Raw genomic sequence first — 7,957 nt, 5'->3', positions numbered from 1 at the left:
GTGATAACCACTACACTACAGAAACTGCTTGTCCACCCTGTTAAGTTGCAACACACTTCACTGGTATCGACCTATGTCAATAGTGAAGAATGATGAAAAAATCAAGTTCATGAAGGCACATTTTACGTGCACTTTAAATAAAATACGAATTTGTTAGATTTTACGTAAAATGTTTCCGGCTGGTTTCGATCCGGGGACCTTTCCCGTGTTAGGACCCATCAAGTTCATGAGGGCACATTTTACGTGCACTCTAAATAAAACACGAGTTTTTGGGGTTTTACGAAAAATGTTTCCACCCGGTTTCGCATGTGAGGCGAACGTGATAACCACTACACTACGGAAACTGCTTGCTCTAAATGCTAAGTTGCAACACACTTCACTGGTATAGACCTATGCCAACAATGCAGAATGATGAACTCATCAAGTTAATGAAGGCACATTTTGCGTGCACTTTAAATAAAACACCAATTTCTTTGGTTTTACGTAAAATGTTTCCGCCCGGTTTCGAACCAGGGACCTTTCGCGTGTTAGGCGAACGTGATAACCACTACACTACGGAAACTTCTTGGCAAACCTTTGAAGTTGCAAAACACTTCACTGGTATAGACCTATGCCAACAATGCAGAATGATGAATTCATCACCTTCATGAGGGCACATTTTACGTGAACTTTAAATATAACACGATTTTTTTTGGTTTTACGTAAAATGTTTCCGCCCGGTTTCGAACCGGGGACCTTTCGCGTGTGAGGCGAACGTGATAACCACTCCACTACGGAAACTTCTTGGCAAACTTTTGAAGTTGCAAAACACTTCACTGGTATAGACCTATGCCAACAATGCAGAATGATGAATTCATCACCTTCATGAGGGCACATTTTACGTGAACTTTAAATAAAACACGATTTTTTTTGGTTTTACGTAAAATGTTTCCGCCCGGTTTCGAACCGGGGACCTTTCGCGTGTGAGGCGAACGTGATAACCACTACACTACGGAAACTGCTTGTCCACCCTGTTAAGTTGCAACACACTTCACTGGTATCGACCTATGTCAATAGTGATGAATGATGAAAAAATCAAGTTCATGAAGGCACATTTTACGTGCACTTTAAATAAAATACGAGTTTTTGGGGTTTTACGTAAAATGTTTCCACCCGGTTTCGCGTGTGAGGCGAACGTGATAACCACTACACTACGGAAACTGCTTGTCCTACTTGCTAAGTTGCAACTCAGTTCACTGGTATAGACCTATGCCAACATTCAAGAATGATGAACTCATCAAGTTCATGAAGGCACATTTTACGTGCACTTTAAATAAAACACGATTTTTTTTGGTTTTACGTAAAATGTTTCCGCCCGGTTTCGAACCAGGGACCTTTCGCGTGTGAGGCGAACGTGATAACCACTACACTACGGAAAATGCTTGTCCTACTTGCTAAGTTGCAACTCAGTTCACTGGTATAGACCTATGCCAACATTCAAGAATGATGAACTCATCAAGTTCATGAAGGCACATTTTACGTGCACTTTAAATAAAACACGATTTGTTTTGGTTTTACGTAAAATGTTTCCGCCCGGTTTCGAACCGGGGACCTTTCGCGTGTTAGGCGAACGTGATAACCACTACACTACGGAAACTGCTTGCTCTAAATGCTAAGTTGCAACACACTTCACTGGTATAGACCTATGCCAACAATGCAGAATGATGAACTCATCAAGTTCATGAAGGCACATTTTACGTGAACTTTAAATAAAAAACGATTTTTTTTGGTTTTACGTAAAATGTTTCCGCCCGGTTTCGAACCGGGGACCTTTCGCGTGTTAGGCGAACGTGATAACCACTACACTACGGAAACTTCTTGTCAAACCTTTGAAGTTGCAAAACACTTCACTGGTATAGACCTATGCCAACAATGCAGAATGATGAATTCATCACCTTCATGAGGGGACATTTTACGTGAACTTTAAATAAAACACGATTTTTTTTGGTTTCACGTAAAATGTTTCCGCCCGGTTTCGAACCGGGGACCTTTCGCGTGTGAGGCGAACGTGATAACCACTACACTACTGAAACTGCTTGTCCTACTTGCTAAGTTGCAACTCAGTTCACTGGTAAAGACCTATGCCAACAGTGAAGAATGATGAACTCATCAAGTTCATGAAGGCACATTTTACGTGAACTTTAAATAAAACACGATTTGTTTTGGTTTTACGTAGAATGTTTCCGCCCGGTTTCGAACCGGGGACCTTTCGCGTGTTAGGCGAATGTGATAACTACTACACTACGGAAACTGCTTGCTCTAAATGCTAAGTTGCAACACACTTCACTGGTATAGACCTATGCCAACATTCAAGAATGATGAACTCATCAAGTTCATGAAGGCACATTTTACGTGCACTTTAAATAAAACACCAATTTCTTTGGTTTTGCGTAAAATGTTTCCGCCCGGTTTCAAACCGGGGACCTTTCGCGTGTAAAGCGAACGTGATAACCACTACACTACGGAAACTGCTTGACTTACTTGCTAAGTTGCAACACACTTCACTAGTATAGACCTATGCCAACCGTGAAGAATGATGAATTCATGACCTTCATGAGGGCACATTTTACGTGAACTTTAAATAAAACACGACTTTTTTTGGTTTTACGTAAACTGTTTCCGCCCGGTTTCGAACCGGGGACCTTTTGCGTGTTAGGCGAACGTGATAACCACTACACTACGGAAACTGCTTGCTCTAAATGATGAGTTGCAACACACTTCACTGGTATAGACCTATGCCAACAATGCAGAATGATGAATTCATCACCTTTATAAGGGCACATTTTTCGTGAACTTTAAATAAAACACGATTTTTTTGGGTTTTACGTAAAATGTTTCCGCCCGGTTTCAAACCGGGGGGACCTTTCGCGTGTGAGGCGAACGTGATAACCACTACACTACAGAAACTGCTTGTCCACCCTGTTAAGTTGCAACACACTTCACTGGTATCGACCTATGTCAATAGTGAAGAATGATGAAAAAATCAAGTTCATGAAGGCACATTTTACGTGCACTTTAAATAAAATACGAATTTGTTAGATTTTACGTAAAATGTTTCCGGCTGGTTTCGATCCGGGGACCTTTCCCGTGTTAGGACCCATCAAGTTCATGAGGGCACATTTTACGTGCACTCTAAATAAAACACGAGTTTTTGGGGTTTTACGAAAAATGTTTCCACCCGGTTTCGCGTGTGAGGCGAACGTGATAACCACTACACTACGGAAACTGCTTGCTCTAAATGCTAAGTTGCAACACACTTCACTGGTATAGACCTATGCCAACAATGCAGAATGATGAACTCATCAAGTTCATGAAGGCACATTTTGCGTGCACTTTAAATAAAACACCAATTTCTTTGGTTTTACGTAAAATGTTTCCGCCCGGTTTCGAACCAGGGACCTTTCGCGTGTTAGGCGAACGAGATAACCACTACACTACGAAAACTTCTTGGCAAACCTTTGAAGTTGCAAAACACTTCACTGGTATAGACCTATGCCAACAATGCAGAATGATGAATTCATCACCTTCATGAGGGCACATTTTACGTGAACTTTAAATAAAACACGATTTTTTTTGGTTTTACGTAAAATGTTTCCGCCCGGTTTCGAACCTAGGACCTTTCGCGTGTGAGGCGAACGTGATAACCACTACACTACGGAAACTTCTTGGCAAACTTTTGAAGTTGCAAAACACTTCACTGGTATAGACCTATGCCAACAATGCAGAATGATGAATTCATCACCTTCATGAGGGCACATTTTACGTGAACTTTAAATAAAACACGATTTTTTTTGGTTTGATGTAAAATGTTTCCGCCCGGTTTCGAACCGGGGACCTTTCGCGTGTGAGGCGAACGTGATAACCACTACACTACGGAAACTGCTTGTCCACCCTGTTAAGTTGCAACACACTTCACTGGTATCGACCTATGTCAATAGTGATGAATGATGAAAAAATCAAGTTCATGAAGGCACATTTTACGTGCACTTTAAATAAAATACGAGTTTTTGGGGTTTTACGTAAAATGTTTCCACCCGGTTTCGCGTGTGAGGCGAACGTGATAACCACTACACTACGGAAACTGCTTGTCCTACTTGCTAAGTTGCAACTCAGTTCACTGGTATAGACCTATGCCAACATTCAAGAATGATGAACTCATCAAGTTCATGAAGGCACATTTTACGTGCACTTTAAATAAAACACGATTTTTTTTGGTTTTACGTAAAATGTTTCCGCCCGGTTTCGAACCAGGGACCTTTCGCGTGTGAGGCGAACGTGATAACCACTACACTACGGAAACTGCTTGTCCTACTTGCTAAGTTGCAACTCAGTTCACTGGTATAGACCTATGCCAACATTCAAGAATGATGAACTCATCAAGTTCATGAAGGCACATTTTACGTGCACTTTAAATAAAACACGATTTGTTTTGGTTTTACGTAAAATGTTTCGGCCCGGTTTCGAACCGGGGACCTTTCGCGTGTTAGGCGAACGTGATAACCACTACACTACGGAAACTGCTTGCTCTAAATGCTAAGTTGCAACACACTTCACTGGTATAGACCTATGCCAACAATGCAGAATGATGAACTCATCAAGTTCATGAAGGCACATTTTACGTGAACTTTAAATAAAACACGATTTTTTTTGGATTTACGTAAAATGTTTCCGCCCGGTTTCGAACCGGGGACCTTTCGCGTGTTAGGCGAACGTGATAACCACTACACTACGGAAACTTCTTGGCAAACCTTTGAAGTTGCAAAACACTTCACTGGTATAGACCTATGCCAACAATGCAGAATGATGAATTCATCACCTTCATGAGGGGACATTTTACGTGAACTTTAAATAAAACACGATTTTTTTTGGTTTCACGTAAAATGTTTCCGCCCGGTTTCGAACCGGGGACCTTTCGCGTGTGAGGCGAACGTGATAACCACTACACTACGGAAACTGCTTGTCCACCCTGTTAAGTTGCAACACACTTCACTGGTATCGACCTATGTCAATAGTGAAGAATGATGAAAAAATCAAGTTCATGAAGGCACATTTTACGTGCACTTTAAATAAAATACGAATTTGTTAGATTTTACGTAAAATGTTTCCGGCTGGTTTCGAACCGGGGACCTTTCGCGTGTGAGGCGAACGTGATAACCTCTACACTACAGAAACTGCTTGTCCACCCTGTTAAGTTGCAACACACTTCACTGGTATCGACCTATGTCAATAGTGATGAATGATGAAAAAATCAAGTTCATGAAGGCACATTTTACGTGCACTTTAAATAAAATACGAGTTTTTGGGGTTTTACGTAAAATGTTTCCACCCGGTTTCGCGTGTGAGGCGAACGTGATAACCACTACACTACGGAAACTGCTTGTCCTACTTGCTAAGTTGCAACTCAGTTCACTGGTATAGACCTATGCCAACATTCAAGAATGATGAACTCATCAAGTTCATGAAGGCACATTTTACGTGCACTTTAAATAAAACACGATTTTTTTTGGTTTTACGTAAAATGTTTCCGCCCGGTTTCGAACCAGGGACCTTTCGCGTGTGAGGCGAACGTGATAACCACTACACTACGGAAACTGCTTGTCCTACTTGCTAAGTTGCAACTCAGTTCACTGGTATAGACCTATGCCAACATTCAAGAATGATGAACTCATCAAGTTCATGAAGGCACATTTTACGTGCACTTTAAATAAAACACGATTTGTTTTGGTTTTACGTAAAATGTTTCGGCCCGGTTTCGAACCGGGGACCTTTCGCGTGTTAGGCGAACGTGATAACCACTACACTACGGAAACTGCTTGCTCTAAATGCTAAGTTGCAACACACTTCACTGGTATAGACCTATGCCAACAATGCAGAATGATGAACTCATCAAGTTCATGAAGGCACATTTTACGTGAACTTTAAATAAAACACGATTTTTTTTGGATTTACGTAAAATGTTTCCGCCCGGTTTCGAACCGGGGACCTTTCGCGTGTTAGGCGAACGTGATAACCACTACACTACGGAAACTTCTTGGCAAACCTTTGAAGTTGCAAAACACTTCACTGGTATAGACCTATGCCAACAATGCAGAATGATGAATTCATCACCTTCATGAGGGGACATTTTACGTGAACTTTAAATAAAACACGATTTTTTTTGGTTTCACGTAAAATGTTTCCGCCCGGTTTCGAACCGGGGACCTTTCGCGTGTGAGGCGAACGTGATAACCACTACACTACGGAAACTGCTTGTCCACCCTGTTAAGTTGCAACACACTTCACTGGTATCGACCTATGTCAATAGTGAAGAATGATGAAAAAATCAAGTTCATGAAGGCACATTTTACGTGCACTTTAAATAAAATACGAATTTGTTAGATTTTACGTAAAATGTTTCCGGCTGGTTTCGAACCGGGGACCTTTCCCGTGTTAGGACTCATCAAATTCATGAGGGCACATTTTACGTGCACTCTAAATAAAATACGAGTTATTGGGGTTTTACGTAAATTGTTTCCACCCGGTTTCGCGTGTGAGGCGAACGTGATAACCACTACACTACGGAAACTGCTTGTCCTACTTGCTAAGTTGCAACTCAGTTCACTGGTATAGACCTATGCCAACATTCAAGAATGATGAACTCATCAAGTTCATGAAGGCACATTTTACGTGCACTTTAAATAAAACACGATTTGTTTTGGTTTTACGTAAAATGTTTCCGCCCGGTTTCAAACCGGGGACCTTTCGCGTGTTAGGCGAACGTGATAACCACTACACTACGGAAACTGCTTGCTCTAAATGCTAAGTTGCAACACACTTCACTGGTATAGACCTATGCCAACAATGCAGAATGATGAACTCATCAAGTTCATGAAGGCACATTTTACGTGAACTTTAAATAAAACACGATTTTTTTTGGTTTTACGTAAAATGTTTCCGCCCGGTTTCGAACCGGGGACCTTTCGCGTGTTAGGCGAACGTGATAACCACTACACTACGGAAACTGCTTGCTCTAAATGATGAGTTGCAACACACTTTACTGGTATAGACCTATGCCAACAATGCAGAATGATGAATTCATCACCTTTATGAGGGCACATTTTACGTGAACTTTAAATAAAACACGATTTTTTTTGGTTTTACGTAAAATGTTTCCGCCCGGTTTCAAACCGGGGGGACCTTTCGCGTGTGAGGCGAACGTGATAACCACTACACTACAGAAACTGCTTGTCCACCCTGTTAAGTTGCAACACACTTCACTGGTATCGACCTATGTCAATAGTGAAGAATGATGAAAAAATCAAGTTCATGAAGGCACATTTTACGTGCACTTTAAATAAAATACGAATTTGTTAGATTTTACGTAAAATGTTTCCGGCTGATTTCGATCCGGGGACCTTTCCCGTGTTAGGACCCATCAAGTTCATGAGGGCACATTTTACGTGCACTCTAAATAAAACACGAGTTTTTGGGGTTTTAAGTAAAATGTTTCCACCCGGTTTCGCGTGTGAGGCGAACGTGATAACCACTACACTACGGAAACTGCTTGTCCTACTTGCTAAGTTGCAACTCAGTTCACTGGTATAGACCTATGCCAACATTCAAGAATGATGAACTCATCAAGTTCATGAGGGCACATTTTACGTGCACTTTAAATAAAATACGAATTTGTTAGATTTTACGTAAAATGCTTCCACCCGGTTTTGAACCGGGGACCTTTCACGTGTAAAGCGAACGTGATAACCACTACACTACGGAAACTGCTTGTTTTACGTGCTAAGTTGCAACACACTTCACTGATATAGACCTATGCCAACAGTGAAGAATGATGAATTCATGACCTTCATGAGGGCACATTTTACGTGCACTCTAAATAAAACACGAGTTTTTGGGGTTTTACGTAAAATGTTTCCACCCGGTT

General features: G+C 41.3%; 24 non-coding genes across 24 annotated transcripts; all 24 read right to left on the bottom strand.

Annotated features, from left to right (window-relative positions):
* Positions 1 to 489: 489 nt before the first annotated feature.
* On the bottom strand, positions 490 to 562 carry TRNAV-AAC (transfer RNA valine (anticodon AAC)). The gene has a single exon. It is a non-coding gene; the product is annotated as a tRNA-Val (tRNA).
* A 145-nt stretch (positions 563 to 707) lies between these two features.
* On the bottom strand, positions 708 to 780 carry TRNAV-CAC (transfer RNA valine (anticodon CAC)). The gene has a single exon. It is a non-coding gene; the product is annotated as a tRNA-Val (tRNA).
* A 145-nt stretch (positions 781 to 925) lies between these two features.
* TRNAV-CAC (transfer RNA valine (anticodon CAC)) lies at positions 926 to 998 on the bottom strand. Its single transcript has one exon. It is a non-coding gene; the product is annotated as a tRNA-Val (tRNA).
* Positions 999 to 1,345: 347 nt separating this feature from the next.
* On the bottom strand, positions 1,346 to 1,418 carry TRNAV-CAC (transfer RNA valine (anticodon CAC)). Its single transcript has one exon. It is a non-coding gene; the product is annotated as a tRNA-Val (tRNA).
* A 145-nt stretch (positions 1,419 to 1,563) lies between these two features.
* On the bottom strand, positions 1,564 to 1,636 carry TRNAV-AAC (transfer RNA valine (anticodon AAC)). The gene has a single exon. It is a non-coding gene; the product is annotated as a tRNA-Val (tRNA).
* A 145-nt stretch (positions 1,637 to 1,781) lies between these two features.
* Positions 1,782 to 1,854, bottom strand: TRNAV-AAC (transfer RNA valine (anticodon AAC)). The gene has a single exon. It is a non-coding gene; the product is annotated as a tRNA-Val (tRNA).
* A 145-nt stretch (positions 1,855 to 1,999) lies between these two features.
* Positions 2,000 to 2,072, bottom strand: TRNAV-CAC (transfer RNA valine (anticodon CAC)). Its single transcript has one exon. It is a non-coding gene; the product is annotated as a tRNA-Val (tRNA).
* Positions 2,073 to 2,217: 145 nt separating this feature from the next.
* Positions 2,218 to 2,290, bottom strand: TRNAV-AAC (transfer RNA valine (anticodon AAC)). The gene has a single exon. It is a non-coding gene; the product is annotated as a tRNA-Val (tRNA).
* A 145-nt stretch (positions 2,291 to 2,435) lies between these two features.
* Positions 2,436 to 2,508, bottom strand: TRNAV-UAC (transfer RNA valine (anticodon UAC)). The gene has a single exon. It is a non-coding gene; the product is annotated as a tRNA-Val (tRNA).
* Positions 2,509 to 2,653: 145 nt separating this feature from the next.
* On the bottom strand, positions 2,654 to 2,726 carry TRNAV-AAC (transfer RNA valine (anticodon AAC)). The gene has a single exon. It is a non-coding gene; the product is annotated as a tRNA-Val (tRNA).
* A 684-nt stretch (positions 2,727 to 3,410) lies between these two features.
* Positions 3,411 to 3,483, bottom strand: TRNAV-AAC (transfer RNA valine (anticodon AAC)). The gene has a single exon. It is a non-coding gene; the product is annotated as a tRNA-Val (tRNA).
* Positions 3,484 to 3,628: 145 nt separating this feature from the next.
* On the bottom strand, positions 3,629 to 3,701 carry TRNAV-CAC (transfer RNA valine (anticodon CAC)). Its single transcript has one exon. It is a non-coding gene; the product is annotated as a tRNA-Val (tRNA).
* A 145-nt stretch (positions 3,702 to 3,846) lies between these two features.
* TRNAV-CAC (transfer RNA valine (anticodon CAC)) lies at positions 3,847 to 3,919 on the bottom strand. The gene has a single exon. It is a non-coding gene; the product is annotated as a tRNA-Val (tRNA).
* Positions 3,920 to 4,266: 347 nt separating this feature from the next.
* TRNAV-CAC (transfer RNA valine (anticodon CAC)) lies at positions 4,267 to 4,339 on the bottom strand. The gene has a single exon. It is a non-coding gene; the product is annotated as a tRNA-Val (tRNA).
* Positions 4,340 to 4,484: 145 nt separating this feature from the next.
* Positions 4,485 to 4,557, bottom strand: TRNAV-AAC (transfer RNA valine (anticodon AAC)). The gene has a single exon. It is a non-coding gene; the product is annotated as a tRNA-Val (tRNA).
* Positions 4,558 to 4,702: 145 nt separating this feature from the next.
* Positions 4,703 to 4,775, bottom strand: TRNAV-AAC (transfer RNA valine (anticodon AAC)). Its single transcript has one exon. It is a non-coding gene; the product is annotated as a tRNA-Val (tRNA).
* A 145-nt stretch (positions 4,776 to 4,920) lies between these two features.
* TRNAV-CAC (transfer RNA valine (anticodon CAC)) lies at positions 4,921 to 4,993 on the bottom strand. Its single transcript has one exon. It is a non-coding gene; the product is annotated as a tRNA-Val (tRNA).
* Positions 4,994 to 5,558: 565 nt separating this feature from the next.
* Positions 5,559 to 5,631, bottom strand: TRNAV-CAC (transfer RNA valine (anticodon CAC)). The gene has a single exon. It is a non-coding gene; the product is annotated as a tRNA-Val (tRNA).
* Positions 5,632 to 5,776: 145 nt separating this feature from the next.
* Positions 5,777 to 5,849, bottom strand: TRNAV-AAC (transfer RNA valine (anticodon AAC)). Its single transcript has one exon. It is a non-coding gene; the product is annotated as a tRNA-Val (tRNA).
* A 145-nt stretch (positions 5,850 to 5,994) lies between these two features.
* On the bottom strand, positions 5,995 to 6,067 carry TRNAV-AAC (transfer RNA valine (anticodon AAC)). Its single transcript has one exon. It is a non-coding gene; the product is annotated as a tRNA-Val (tRNA).
* Positions 6,068 to 6,212: 145 nt separating this feature from the next.
* Positions 6,213 to 6,285, bottom strand: TRNAV-CAC (transfer RNA valine (anticodon CAC)). Its single transcript has one exon. It is a non-coding gene; the product is annotated as a tRNA-Val (tRNA).
* Positions 6,286 to 6,749: 464 nt separating this feature from the next.
* Positions 6,750 to 6,822, bottom strand: TRNAV-AAC (transfer RNA valine (anticodon AAC)). Its single transcript has one exon. It is a non-coding gene; the product is annotated as a tRNA-Val (tRNA).
* A 145-nt stretch (positions 6,823 to 6,967) lies between these two features.
* On the bottom strand, positions 6,968 to 7,040 carry TRNAV-AAC (transfer RNA valine (anticodon AAC)). The gene has a single exon. It is a non-coding gene; the product is annotated as a tRNA-Val (tRNA).
* A 684-nt stretch (positions 7,041 to 7,724) lies between these two features.
* TRNAV-UAC (transfer RNA valine (anticodon UAC)) lies at positions 7,725 to 7,797 on the bottom strand. Its single transcript has one exon. It is a non-coding gene; the product is annotated as a tRNA-Val (tRNA).
* Between the last annotated feature and the right edge of the window lie 160 nt (positions 7,798 to 7,957).

The sequence above is a fragment of the Lampetra planeri genome, chromosome 35 (assembly GCF_965212315.1).
Source record: "Lampetra planeri chromosome 35, kcLamPlan1.2.h2, whole genome shotgun sequence".
In the NCBI taxonomy this organism is placed as follows: domain Eukaryota; kingdom Metazoa; phylum Chordata; class Hyperoartia; order Petromyzontiformes; family Petromyzontidae; genus Lampetra; species Lampetra planeri.
This window is presented reverse-complemented; position numbering and strand designations above follow the sequence as displayed.